The sequence below is a fragment of the Anolis carolinensis genome, chromosome 2, assembly GCF_035594765.1.
Source record: "Anolis carolinensis isolate JA03-04 chromosome 2, rAnoCar3.1.pri, whole genome shotgun sequence".
In the NCBI taxonomy this organism is placed as follows: domain Eukaryota; kingdom Metazoa; phylum Chordata; class Lepidosauria; order Squamata; family Dactyloidae; genus Anolis; species Anolis carolinensis.
The window spans coordinates 207,465,131-207,480,193 of NC_085842.1; the positions used below are offsets into that span (position 1 = coordinate 207,465,131).

At 42.9% G+C, this 15,063-nt stretch overlaps 1 protein-coding gene across 2 annotated transcripts in view; it reads right to left on the minus strand.

Annotated features, from left to right (window-relative positions):
• Positions 1-8,311, minus strand: part of map3k12 (mitogen-activated protein kinase kinase kinase 12) — a 169,269-nt gene extending 160,958 nt beyond the window's left edge. For both annotated transcript variants that reach the window (XM_062971603.1, XM_062971604.1), the window contains exon 1: positions 7,992-8,311. The gene's annotated coding sequence lies outside the window, so the exon portion shown is untranslated. The remainder of the gene's footprint in view (positions 1-7,991) is intronic.
• Between the last annotated feature and the right edge of the window lie 6,752 nt (positions 8,312-15,063).

Below are 15,063 nucleotides of genomic sequence, written 5' to 3' on the forward strand. Positions count from 1 at the left end.
GGTGGGAACTCTTGTCTGTTGGAGGCAAGCATGAATGTGGAGGTGGCCAAATGAAACATTCACACCTGCCTCCAACAGACAAGAGTTCCTTCTCCCACCCTGGACGTTCCACAGATATATAAACCCCACTTGCCTAGTTTCCAACAGACCTCACAACCTCTGAGAATACCTACCATAGATGTGGGCAAACACCAGGAGAGAATGCTTCTGGAACATGGCCATACAGCCCGAAAAACTCACAGCAACCCAGAGATTCCGGCTATGAAAGCCTTCAACAATACATTAAGTTTTATATTGCTTTCTAGATAAGACATATAGATAGGTAAACAAAATATTAATAGTTTGTAAATTCCATTTTCAGACTATATCTCTCATCACTTGGATGGGGGTTCCGAGTCCAAGAAGTAATTCTTTAAAACTCCTATAAAACTGTGTATAGCAGTTATTTCCGTAATATGAAAGCTTTTAGTTTGAGGTAGATGTGCTAAAAATTGCAGCCACTTAATGGCTTTTGATGAAATCTTGTTCCGGCTTGAGAACATCTAGACCTGGCAGATAAATTAACCTCAGCCCTTTTCCAACTCTACCAAACAGATCAGGAAGACAGAGTTTCCCGTAAGCCAAAATTCCTCAAGCTTTCAGATGCAGTCGCTTCAACCAGTGACTATCAGTTCTGAAGTTTTGTGTTGAAATCATTTCATTTGTTTACAGGCTGAGCTGTTTATAATGTAACCCTTGAATCAAACAAACTCCAAGCACAAAGTTCTGAAAGATGCAAAAACCAGAAGCTACTATGAAGCTGGAGCAACAAGTCAAGAAAGGGTTGGGAATGAAGAGGGGAAATCAGGCTGAAAATGTCTGTGTAATTTGGAAAGAAGGCACCCTTTTTGGTGCTACTCCTTTTGTAAAGTGAAAATTAAATAAGGTAAACACAGCAAGAAACTGATTGAAGGGTTTTTTCACCCTTAATGAGCTCTTTAGCTGATATAATGTTTTTTAAATTAAGTTACATATCATTCCAAAATGGGTACCTTACTCCCCTTTTCAGAATTGGTGCATCACAATATTGTGTTGTTGAAGGCTTTCATGGCCGGGATCACAGGGTTGTTGTATGTTTTCTGGGCTGTATGGCCATGTTCTAGAAGTATTCTCTCCTGACGTTTCGCCCACATCTATGGCAGGCATCCTCAGAGGTTGTGAGGAATGGAGAAACTCAGCAAGAAAGGTTTATATATATCTGGGAAGTCCAGGGTGAGGGAAGAACTCTTGTTAGTTGGAGGCCAGCGTGAATGTTGCAGTTAATCACCCTAATTTGCATTGAATGGCTTCATCTACTAGCTACTTTCTGCCTGGGGGCATCCTTTGTTAGCTGCCCCTAGTTCCCATGTCTCAGAGTGTTGCTTCTTATTTACTGTTCTGATTTTTGAGTTTTTTAATACTGGTATTTTAATATTGGCCACCTCGATTAGCATTGAATGGCCTTTCAGCTTCAAAGCCTGGCTGCTTCCTGCCTTGGGGAATCCTTTGTTGGGAGGTGTTAACTGGCCCATATTACTCCTGTCTGGAATTCCTCTATTTTTTAGTGTTGTTCTTTATTTACTGTCCTGATTGTAGAGTTTTTTTTAATACTGATAGTCCGATCTTGTTAATCTTCATGATCTCCTCCCCTCCATCAAAACTGTCCACATGCTTGTGGATCTCAATGGCTTCTCTGTGCCTGGTTTCCAACAGACCTCACAACCTCTGAGGAATCCTGCCATAGATGTGGGTGAAACGTCAGGAGAGAATGCTTCTGGAACATGGCCATACAATCTGGAAAACTCACAGCAACCCAGTGATTCTGGCCATGAAAGCCTTTGACAGCACAGTGATTTGATTGCATATTCCTTCGTGGCAGGGAGTGGAATTGATGGCCCTTGCAGTCTTTCAATTCTATGATTTTATGTAAGAAATTAATGAGGAACTGTGCTATAGCAAATCAGACCAGCTGTCTCTATGCACTTTGCTTTCTTTAGTCACAGCTGCAATTCCCCAGAGTCTCGAGAAAGTGTATTTCTTGGGCTTTTGCCTGTCATTTTTTAAACTGAACAATGGCAGGGCAAAAGCCTGGAACCTGAAATGTGAAACATATCTGTATTTCTGCTGAATGATGGCTTCCCAGTTTTTCTAATTCAATGGAAATGAGTTGTTTCTACTATTAATTGTTGTCATCATAATTTTACTTATTTATACCCTGCTTTCCCCCAAAATTGGGACTCAAACGCAGCTCACTAAAAGTGTTTCATTTCAGCAATACAATTAAAAACATACAGAAAGTAAACATTAAAATGTAGTTAAGCTATTTACAATATCAAAACAATTCATGTCTGAATAAAAGAATAAAATGCAATGTGAAAAAATAAAAAGCTCTTGTGTATGTGTCTTTTTTTAAACTGGAGGCTTGGATTTTACAGCCATCAGGATTAAATATTAAGTAGCTCTCTGTAGAAACATCTTAAACTGTTCTTACACCGGTAACTTAGAATACTTCTACACTGCAGATTGACACCACTTTTAAATGTCAGGGCTCAATGCTATGGAATCTTGGAAGTTGTAGTCTTACAAGGAGCCGTGGTGGCACAAGGGGTAAAACGCTTGTGCCGGCTGGACTGCTGACCTGAAGGTTGGGTTGCTGATCTGAAGGTTGTTGGTTCAAATCCGCAAGATAAGGTGAGCTCTCGTCTGTCAGCTCTAGCTTGCAGGGACATGAGAGAAGCCTCACAGCAGGATGGTAATACATCCGGGTGTCTATGTCTCTGTAGACGGCCAATTCTTTCACACCAGAAGCGACTTGCAGTATGTTCTCAAGTCACTTCTGAGATGATTTTTAAAAAGTTATTTAGCCTTCTCTACCATGGAGTGCTGGTGCCTCACCAATTACTAATCCCAAGCTTCCATAGCATTGAGCTATGGTGATTAAAGTGTGGTCAAACTGTGTTGATTATGCAGTGTAGATGCACCCTTAGATAGGATACAGTGGGATGATTATCATGTAGTCCTCCTCTAAATGTCCTTGGATTGCAACTCCCATTAATTATGTCAACTTAAGTCAAGGACAAGAGATGATGAATTGTACCCCAAAAACCTCTGGAGGACTACATGAGTCTATAATCCTTGGGCTAGGTTTAGGAATTTTCACACAGTGTGCTAGTTTATTGCATATTTTGGACGAGGAAGCAATAGACAGAGATGAAGTGTCTGGGGTTATTTCCAGACATCTCTCGTGGGGGTTAAAAGCTAAAGAGGTCCAGCATCCCAAATACCAGTCCCATAAGATCTTTCCACAATAAGGTCTTTCCCGTCACATCACATCACTCTTGTAACTGGAAATGGCAGGGATTGAGCCTGGGGCCCTTTTACAAGCACATCAGCCCCTTTGCCTTTCTATGCTCCATGGTTTGTCCTTAACAGTAGATTCTGTGACCACATGGTAAATCTCTTAAATGAGTTAAATATAGATAGCACTGCTTCAGAGAAGAAGACAGGGGGGAGGCTGCAGGTATGAGGCAGGGAGAGGCTTAAAATGCAGGTCATTTGGCTACCAGATATCGAGCCTGAACCTTTAAAGATTTCAAAGAGAGTATTTCCTCATGCAATGGCAAGAAAGGTGAATGGTGGTCCAGTTAAACCACAAGACAAGGTTACATGGGGAGGTTAGCCCTTCTTCTCCAGTCCCAATGCACCAAAAGATCTCTCTGTCATTAATTCAAAGGATTTGCATGGCCTAATTCCTTTTGCATCTGACCAGACCATAATATTGGGGGAGAAAGATGGGTAGTGCCCCTTGCTGGACAATGGCATGAACTACAGATTGTTTCCATGCTCAATGTGTTGTCGAACGCTTTCAAGGCCGGAATCACTGGGTTGCTGTGAGTTTTCTGGGCTGTATGGCCATGTTCCAGAAGCATTATCTCCTGACTTTTGCCCGCATCTATGGCAGGCATCCTCAGAGGTTGTGAGGTGTGTTGGAAACTAGGCAAGTGGAGTTTATATATCTGTGGAAGGTCCACGGTGGGAGAAAGAACTCTTGTCTGTTGAAGGCAGGTGTGAATGTTGCAACTGGCCACCTTGATTAGCACTGAATAGCCTTTGACCTTCAAGGTCTGGCTGTTTACTGCCTGAAAATGAACAAAATCTGGCTACCAGTATTTTAAAACTCTAAATAAATAAAGTAAATAAAGAACACCACTCAGAAAACAGATGAATTCCAGACATGAATCAATCAGGGCCAGCTAACACCTCCCGACAAAGGATTCCCCCAGGCCAGGCCCATAGCCAGGATTTTGATTCGGGGGGTGGGGGGCTGAGTCTGAGAGAGAGACGATCTGCCCTGGCAAACCTTTTGTATCGTTATCCGAATACCCCCATGCATATGGGATATATCAAGCATGGTGATCAGATCATGATATGAATAAACATAACAGTTTAAATAATAAATGTTATTTATTTATTTTCATTGACAAAATGTTTAGAATACTTTTTGACTTATTTTTTACTTTACAGCAACAGTCTTCTTTTCTTCTCCCCATCCATTTTGTCAATTACTCTTTCGAAGGAGTGCTGAAGCCCCTCAAGCACCTCCCCCTGGCTACATGCCTGCCCCAGGCAGTAAACAGCCAGACCTTGGAGCTGAAAGGCTATTCAATGCTATTCAAGGTGGCCGATTGAAACATTCACACCTGCCTCTGACAAGAGTTCTTTCTCCCACCCTGAACATTCCACAGATATATAAACCCCATCTGCCTAGTTTCCAACAGACCTCATTACCTCTGAGGATGCCTGCCATAGATGCAGGCAAAACATCAGGAGAGAGAGTGCTTCTGGAATATGGCCATATAGCCTGGAAAACTCACAGCAACCCAATGTTTCCATGTTCTCGCCTTGTTTTTTTTAAGACAGATATATTTAGGGGCTTCTCCTCCAACCCTCTCTGTGAAACAGGGTCAATTCCTCTAAGTTTTGGCAACTCTCCAGATCGAAGTGCACACTGACATTTCATTGCTGCAGCAGCATAACATTTTACTTAACTCTTTCTGCAAATCTGTGTTCTGCAGTCCAGGACTCCTCAACTCACATGTGGATGTGACAAAGCTAATGTGAAGACTGGAGGCCTACAAGAGACAAGTGATTTTCCCAAGGTCATACAGGAAATCTGTGGCAAAGCCAGGGCCCCATGCGATCCACATTCTAGCTTTGCAGCCCTAAGTAATAAATTGTGCTGCTTAGCATCTGAGGCTGTGGGACACTACCCTCCTGCATCGAAAATGAAAGTGAGTGGGGTCAAGGAAAAGCTACCCAACATTTCCCAGTAAAGCTGTCAAAAGAAGGCAGATAGATGGAGTAGAAGGATGAGGATGTGAGAGTCTGGAAGGACGTAAATCTCCTCCTTTGCTCTACTAAGAGGTATGACTTGTTTGACCTGAGAGGCATCCCTGCTTACATCCCTCTTCTTTCTCCTATAGTTCATGCAGGAGAAAGAGGATAAGTCTCCTCTCCTACAACTTTGAGATGCTTTGTCAAATCTGCTTAAGGTGAATTTATGAGCTTCCAACACCATTTAATCATCTATTAACCAGATTCTCAAAATAATTTAAATAAACAGCAGCCATAACAATGTAATTGAGAGTGGATCTTTGTTCTCCTCCTTCCCTGCTTTATGGGACAAAGGGGAATTCTCATTTGGGTTGCTGTGAATTTTCCAGGCTGTATGGCCATGTTCCAGAAGCATTCTCTCCTGACTTTTGCCCACATCTATAGCAGGCATCCTCAGAGGTTGTGAGGTCTGTTGGAAACTAGGCATGGGGTTTATATATCTGTGGAATGTCCAGGGTGGGAGAAAGAACCCTTGTCTGTTTGAGGCAAGTGTGAATGTTGCAACTGGCCAGCTTGATTAGTATTGAATAGCCTTGCAGCTTCAACGCCTTGCTGCTTCCTGCCTGGGGGGATCCTTTGTTGGGAGGTGTTAGCTGGCCCTGATTGTTTCATGCCTGGAATTCTCCTCTTTTCAGAGTGTTGTTCTTTATTTATAGTTCTGATTTTAGAGTTTTTTAAATACTGGTAGCCAGATTTTGTTCATTTTCATGGTTTCCTCCTTTTTGTGGAAACTCTCATTTGCTTTAGGGATTTAGGTATGTATTTATTACATAACGGCGTTCCATGCAGTCATGCTGGCCACATGACCTTGGAGATGTGTATGGACAACGCCGGCTCTTCGGCTTAGAAATGGAGATGAGCACCAACCCCAGAGTCGGACATGACTGGACTTAATGTCAGGGGAAAACCTTTACCTTTACCTTATTATTTATTGATTTTCCACATTTGTACCTCACCCTTCTCACCCCGAAGGAGACTCAGGATGGCTTTCCAACAGCCAACAATTTGATGCCAATACATACATATATACATACATACATATATATATGATTGGTATTTTGAACCCATCTGATAGAGCAGACTGAAACTGGTTTTTAATTTTTGTGGTTGTTTTAGATGGATTGTATGTTTTTGTTTTATGATGCTTGACTAGGTTGTCTCATTTTGGCAATTGAATGTTTTGCCTTGTTGGAAACTGCCCTGAGTCCTCTAGGGGGGATAGGGAGGTATATAAATATATTATTATTATTATTATTATTATTATTATTATTATTATTATTATTATTATTATTATTACACAGCAAACAAGATAGATATGCTGGATTTCGTATCACAGAATCACAAGTCGAACACTTCCCAAGTGTCTAGGATTGTGTGATGTATTTTCGGATGATGTGTGCCGATCCCAGTAGGGTGGCCTTTTGCAGTTGGCAGATTGTGATTTTATTATTATTATTATTATTATTATTATTATTATTATATAAAACCATTGTGATGGTTGTGGTAATCATCATTAAAACCCCTTAAAACATATACTCTGGGATCAACCAATAAGAGAGAGAGAATATATGCCTCTTAGCGTATGCAGAGTGCTTTTATTTCACTATGAAATGACCACAGCTATCACCAAAACCAGATGGAATTTCTCCATAAAGCACTCATTATTTTCAGGCTGCTTTTGAAGGCTCCAACCTCTGCTTCATTTGGAAGTGCCCGTAATGGGCGGCTAGGCCAAATTAAAGAAGCAGAGGGACAAAAGTGCCATCTCTTGCGTGCGTGAAGGGCCTGCGGAGAGTGTGCCAGCAGCATCCTTCCAGCCTGGTCCTGCCAGGGCCTGGGTCACCCTCCCCCTCTCCCAGCTGCTCCCTCCCCTTCCCTCCCCCCATCATCCCAGAGGAAGGAGGGGGAAGGCCTCGGCCCATCTGCTCCTCTCCATCCTCTCCATCCTTTCCACCCTCTCCATCCATTTCCACCAGGCAGGTCCTCCTTCCTCCATAAGGCCTTGAAGGGACTGATTCGATGCAGGCGGCCTTGGGCTCTGAAGCAAGCACATCCACCTATCCATCCATTCAAGCCTTTCCGCACAACAAGCGAAAACCTGGGCGGGGGAGGCAGGCAAACCATCTCTGAGGCTCCCAGGGTGGCGCAAAAGCAAAACCTCCCATCCATCCACACAGTGGCCTTTTTCCCGATTTGGAGTTGCAGATGGAGAAGAGGAAGATGGGGGGAAGGAAAGGGAGGACCACTTTCCCCCTCTCTTCCCCACACCCTCTGTCCCGGGCAGAATCACACAGGAGCATCTTTCTCTGTTTCCCTCCCTTCCAGGGCCAAAAGGGAGCCTTCACCAGTGAAAGGTGCAGGAAGGGTCCTGGCTGAGCCCGCATCGGGTGCTTGGAAACCATGAAAAGGGCGAGAAGAAGAAGAAGCGGACTGGCCAGCGCCATCACCATCGCCTTGCCTCCATCCATCCAGCTATCCATCCAGTGACATTGGCCTGGGCTCTGTCCTCTCCCTCGGCCATTCCTTCCTCCATCCTCCCCGCCTTGCTCGGCCATTCCCTTCTCCATCCCTTCCCTTACCTTCACCTGACGCCTCCTCCACTTCTTCTTCTTCCTCGCAAGGCAGGGAACAAAAGCAGTGCCTCTTCTTCCTCCTCTTCTTCTTCCCTATCAGCTGGTCCCCATCTGGCTCGTCAATGCGCGCCCTGGACCCAGGCGGCAGCTCTAAGGAGGAGCATCCTCCTCCTCTTCCTCCTCCTCCTCTTCCTCCTCCTCCTCTTCTTCCTCTTCTCCGTCCAAGGCGCGGTGGCAGCGAGGGATGGGGAGAGAGGCAGGGAAGCAGGAGGAGGCGCCTCGCTGTGCCAGCCTCCCCTCCCTGCAACGCAAGGAGGATGGCTTGACTCCCTCCTCCTCCTCCTCCTCTTCCTCCTTCTCTTCCTTTTCCTCCTCCTCCTCCTCCTCCTTCTTTCCCTCCCTCCCTCCACTCAGCCCCCCCCCTTTTGGTGTCACCCTGGGGACAGACCCGCTTTGGCCCCCTGGGAACCAAAGCAAAGGGAGGGAAAAAGTGTGGCCCAGGACAGCGTCACCATAACATAATCCACCCTTATGGGGTGCATCCACGCTGGGTAAAGAATAATAATAATAATAACAAAAACATTGCATGGAAAACATTGCATTGCACAACAAAACATTGCATGGAAAGTTCCTTGACAAAACTGAAGGAAAAGCTGACAAAGAGAAGACCTGGCTCACGAATGGGACCCTGAAGAAGGAGACAGAAGGCCTGATCCTTGCAGCCCAGGAGCAAGCCATCAGAACAAATGCAATTAAGGCCAAGATCGAAAAATCAGCTGATGACCCAAAATGCAGACTGTGCAAGGAAGCTGATGAAACCATTGATCATATCCTCAGCTGCTGTAAGAAAATCGCACAGACAGACTACAAACAGAGGCACAACTCTGTGGCCCAAATGATTCATTGGAACTTATGCTTCAAGTACCACCTGCCAGCAGTAAAGAACTGGTGGGATCACAAACCTGCAAAAGTATTGGAAAATGAGCACGCAAAGATACTGTGAGACTTCCGAATCCAGACTGACAAAAGTTCTGGAACACAACACGCCAGACATCACAGTTGTGGAAAAGAAAAAGGTTTGGATCATTAATGTCGCCATCCCAGGTGACAGTCGCATTGACGAAAAACAACAGGAAAAACTCAGCCGCTATCAGGACCTCAAGATTGAACTTCAAAGACTCTGGCAGAAACCAGTGCAGGTGGTCCCAGTGGTGATGGGCACACTGGGTGCCGTGCCAAAAGATCTCAGCCGGCATTTGGAAACAATAGACATTGACAAAATTACGATCTGCCAGCTGCAAAAGGCCACCCTGCTGGGATCTGCGCGCATCATCCGAAAATACATCACACAGTCCTAGACACTTGGGAAGTGTTCGACTTGTGATTTTGTGATATGAAATCCAGCATATCTATCTTGTTTGCTGTGTCATAATAAAATAATAATAATAATAATAATAATAATAATAATAATAATAATAATAATAGCTCTGGCAGAAACCAGTGCAGGTGGTCCCGGTGGTGATGGGCACACTGAGTGCCGTGCCAAAACATCTCAGACGGCATTTGGAAACAATAAACATTGACAAAATTACGATCTGTCAACTGCAAAAGGCCACCTTACTGGGATCTGCACGCATCGTCCAAAAATACATCACAGTGTCCTAAACACTTCGGAAGTGTTCGACTTGTGATTTTGTGATACGAAATCCAGCATATCTATCTTGTTTGCTGTGTCATAATAAAATAATAATATCTGCCTGCTTGAAACTGCATCATATAGTCAGAGAGAGAGAGAGAGAGAGAGAGAGAGAGAGGGAGAGCAATCCTATTATTCAAAAATAAGAGCTGTGGAGTTTGCAAAGGCCCCATCTACACTGCCATATAATCCGGTTTCTGGATTCAGATTATCTGCTTATACAATCCAGTATATAGATCTCGTTTGCTGTGACATACTATTTCTTTGTGTCAACAACAACAAGAACAACAACAACAACAACAACAACAACAACAATAATAATAATAATAATAATATGCCCAAAGGGTCAGAAAATCTTTGAAGAGCAAATTAAAGAAATACGATCAAGGCTATCAACACCTGGACCATCCCCGTCATCAGATACATGGCCATTCGACCCGATGCCATCAAACCCAGAATTGAAAAGTCAGCTGCAGGGAAGCAGACGAAACGATGGGTCACATCTTCAGCTGCTGCAAGAAGATTGCGCAGCCGGACTACAAGCAGAGGCATGACACCGTTGCTCAGAAAATCTACTGGAACATGTGCCACAAATACCATCTGCCTGTGACAAAGAACTGGTGGGATCACAATGGTGAAAAAGTTATAGAAAATGAATGCGTCAAACTACTCTGGGACTTCCGAATTCTGACTGACAGTTTTGGAGCACAGCCCAGAACATTCACAGCAACCCAGTGATTCCAGCCATGAAAGCCTTCGACAACACATCCTGTGTTTTGCTTCTATCCACCAACCTCATCAGCATCCACTGTCTGAAGCAGGTGCCTCACACAATCTAAGGGTCACTGACTCCACTGTGGGTGACCCTGCTTTCTGCCCTACAATTCCCAGTAGGCATCAACTGGGACAAACTTCCCTTTCCATCAAGAGAGAGGACAACACTGGGGACCTTTCCATCGAATGGGAGAGTAGAAGGCTCTGACTTGACTTGATTTGAGTAGAAGACTCATGCAGGGACACACACACAGCAGGCCATGAGATCCGGCATAAGCACCCCATCCTCTAGTGACTGGCCTCTGCTGTCCACTCACATCCACCTCATCGGCACCCACCACTTGAAGCAGGGGCTTCATACAATGAAGGGCAGAGCAAATTCTGATCACTATGTGCATTTATGTGACAGCAACCACATTTGGAATATTGTGTAGCCAAGGCACTGAGGCACACAGAGATACTCCTTTGAGAGCGGGCATCACAGAGCAAAAATGAGGCAAATGTAGATGAGAGCAAGCAAAACTGCCATCTGACACATACTTTCCTGGGAACAAAGCCCACTTTTAGTGAAACTTCATTTTAATTAGGCTTTGTACAGGATTGCAGTGCCCACAAAAAGAGTTTTTTTGTGAATGAACTGGTTATTTTTTCCCCTAATATTAGAGGAAACAGGGAGGATGTTGAGGACATGATATATGTGGAGACTGGATTGAAATTTGCTTTTTCCTTTGGATTAACTACTCAGTTGTTCTTATCCTGGGGTGTTAGACTTTATGAAGGAAAAACATGAAAGCTAAAACTGTTAGGGATCAGCCTTCTTTTACTTAGCAGATAAGCGTACCTAATTATCATATTATTTTCCTGGACCTAAATAAATAAAGCAGGCAGTTTCTAGTTGCAAACTTAGAAACTAAGTTTAATGATGTCTTTTATATGTATTTACATTTGGATGGAGTGCTTGCTTCCTAGAGGAAATTGGAAGTAGGAGTTAGAGACTGAAGTTGGGAGTCTAGGAGCCATATAAAATCCAGATTATCTGCTTTGAATTGGATTATACGGCAGTGTGGACTCATATAATCCAGTTCAAAGCAGATAATGTGGATTGTGTTTTAATAATGTGGATTATATGGCAGTGTAGAAAGCCTGATGACTCTTCAGATGGCTGATGACTCTTCAGATTTTCACATAGTCTACGTGCTAGGATACACAAAAGGATTTATGACCACTCATTTCAATAGTGAAGACTTTAAAAGAGAAAACAGAAGGCCTTCTCATGCAGGAAATTTTATCCTGTCTAAACCCCAACCGTGCCCCCGGTGGCGCAGAGGGTTAAAACGTTGAGATGATGAAATTGCTGACCGAAAGGTTGGTGGTTCGAATTTGGGGAGCAAGGTGAGTGCCTGCTGTTAGCCCCAGCTTCTGCCAACCTAGCAGTTTGAAAGCATGCAAATGTGAGTAGTTCAATAGGTGTCGCTCCAGCAGTAAGGTAACAGCACTCCATGCAGTCATGCTGGCCACATGACCTTGGAGTTGTCTACGGACAACGCCGGCTCTTCGGCTTAGAAATGGAGATGAGCACCAACCCCCAGAGTTGGACACGACTAGACTTAACGTCAGGGGAAACCTTTATCTTTACCTTTAAACCCCAACCACTCTAATAGGAAGAAAGTGGGGTAAGAGAGAGTGCTGGATTTTCTTGATAGTTTTACTGGCTATCAGTATAAACAGGACCACTCCATGATATTTTGCTGCCCAAGGCTACTGAAATATGGCTTCCATACTGACTGACAGTAGGCTTTTATTTCAACATGGTTAGCAATATACAGCCCTCTGCCACTGGCTAATCTAAACAGAGGAAAACATGTTATCACAGGTTATAAGGAACACATGGCTTGACCAGCACAAATGTCATGAAGTTTTAAGACTTGACACTTCTATTGCTCTGCTGGTGGTTGCTAATGATTCTACGTAAATGGAACTAGTTGTCTTCTGTAATCACAACTAGTATACAAAGCTGGAGGCGACAAGCAGAAAAGTTATTGCCTCCCACACCTTGCTTTTGAGTTTCCCATAGCCGCTGAGCTGGCTTCTGTAAGAACACAATGCCAAAACTAAATGGATCTTTTTGGCCTCATCTACTATTACAATCTAATTTAGCAGTTAAATCTGGTGCATGTGAACTCTCAAAGCTATCAGGGAATCACAAGACAGAATAAAACCTTTCCTCCTCAATCTCTTCCCAAATGTGTGGAAGGGAGGATTGAAGAGATGGGAAAACGGCAAGGTATCCCATCTTAACAGAATTGAAAGACACTTCTGTCATGGTTTGCAAAGGCACTGTGCTGTGTGTGTTAACTGGAAAATAAAGTGCATGAAGCCGATTGGCTGAGCCTGGGGATTGATTTGATACTGTTTCTGTTCTGCTGCTGCAGAACCAGTTTAGACAAGTTTTTCAGTGCTAACTGAGTACTGCTGGTGAAGAGAGCAGTGTACTCAGAGAGGCCTTGCTATTTTGAAGCCTGTTTGCTGCTGAGAAAAACAGATGTATTCATATGACCTGAAGGAGAATCTAATTAAAATGTTCCACAGGTGGTATATAACACCAAAAAAATTAGGTTACATAAATAAATCTTTAGAAACCACCTGTTGGAAATGTAGGAAAGAGCAAGGATCCTTTTTCCACATGTGGCGGACATGTGAAAAAGCTAGAAAATATTGGAAAGAAATTCATGAGTTGACTCAAATAATTTTGAACCTTAAATACCAAATGAGACCAGAGCATATACTCCTGGGAATAACAGACATAAAATTAACAGAAAATGACGAACTCCTACTTAATTATATGACAACTGCAACGAGGATTATATATGCGAAAAATTGGAGACAAGAAGATGTACCGAACGTAGACCAATGGTTAATAAAATTAATGGAAATTAAGAATATGGTCAGATTAACATATCTAATAAAGAAACAACAGGGTTTACCAAAGAAATGTACTGACTGGCAACCACTTCTAGACTTTATTAGAAAAGAAAAGAAATTCACTATAATATAATTCAAGAATATCTAGATGATGATAAGAGTAACAAGAAAGTCATGAATTTAGGGAAGCTAAAACATAAATAAGGAATGATAGTAAATGGAGGAGATCCAGGATTGGTACGAAGACAATATGGATATGGATGGAAGTCAATAACCTCTTTCTTTTATTACAAAATGGTTTTTTTTCGGGGGGGGGGTTAAATTTTATCTCTCTTTTTTTTTTACGCTTTTGCCCTTTTAAATAACTTAGTTACCTACTTTTCTATCAACCAAAATGTTCCCCCCCTTTCAATGTATCTATTCAAAACTATAAATAAAGTTTTTAAAAAAAAAGAGAGAGAAAAGAAGGTGAAGAACCAGGACTGTATTCTTCTCTGAAGCAGATTTGTGGACTGCGAAAGGACTGTTTATGACTGTGGACTTCTGTAAGTGATCAGAGGGACCATTGCAAATACTACGTTTTTTTTTTAATCTCTTGGAATCAGTAAAGTTCTTGTATTTTTGTTCTGCAAACCTGAGTGGCATGTTATTATTCTGCGGGTGACTCTGGATCACGGGCACACGTAAGAGCTTCTATTTATCATCATCAATCTGTAATAACTTCTAGAGTTGCTCCTTAGTTCAAATTAAACTATGTTAATAGGCCAGAGTTCACTAAACAGTAAGAGGCATGCGAGCACACACACGTACACATACACGACGATGTTTGGAGGGAAGATGTGTAGTAGAGCCTCACAAGGTTGAAGATCTAGAACTTTCTGATAGGCATGGACTATGAACTTTATTTCATGAGGCAGACAAATCAACATTAAAGCTGGACTGTCACCTTTGGTAACGGTCCCTATCGCACAACTCCATGTCCAACCTATTGCCTGTCTGCCTCCTCCCCTTGACTCTCCTGTCCCTAGCTATCAAAATATAAAGCCTGTCAGTAGCTCCCAGTCCTAAAATGTCCCTATCACCTACCTTAGTGTAATGCATCCTTTCTAATTCTGTGCTATCATTCTGGCTATAAAATGATGTCAGAGGTGGGATTCTCTACTTCTACCCTGTCCACTGCAATTCCCAAAGTGGTTGTTCTCCTTTTATTTTATACTTACCATTGCCTTACAATTACTGGAAGTGCCTATTTGCATTAAAAAAAATAAAATTAAAGAAAGCAGAGGTGCAGGAAGGTAGGGTTATGGAAGTGCAATTGTGGGACCACAAATTGGCACAATTACACTAATGAAGAGAGGTGCAATATCAAAAGTATGTATCTGCTACCAGTGACAACATGACAGTAGTAGAATAGCGGGTTCATGCAACAAAGTCTTATGACATCATGTGCCATCGCTCTTGAACTCCCCGTTCCTGCTGAGTTTAGCTGCCATCCCCATAGTAACTGGAAGGAAAATGGATTTTTGGCAGTGATGCGTTGTTATGAGCTATTCTTGTGATATATCAAAGTATTTGAGAGTAGCTTTCCAAGAGAGCTGTTCCTAATACAAAACTGCTAGAAATTGTTTTAATTCAACAGCTAGCCACAATGTTGGGCTTTCTATAGAGAAGTTGCTATAGACTTGA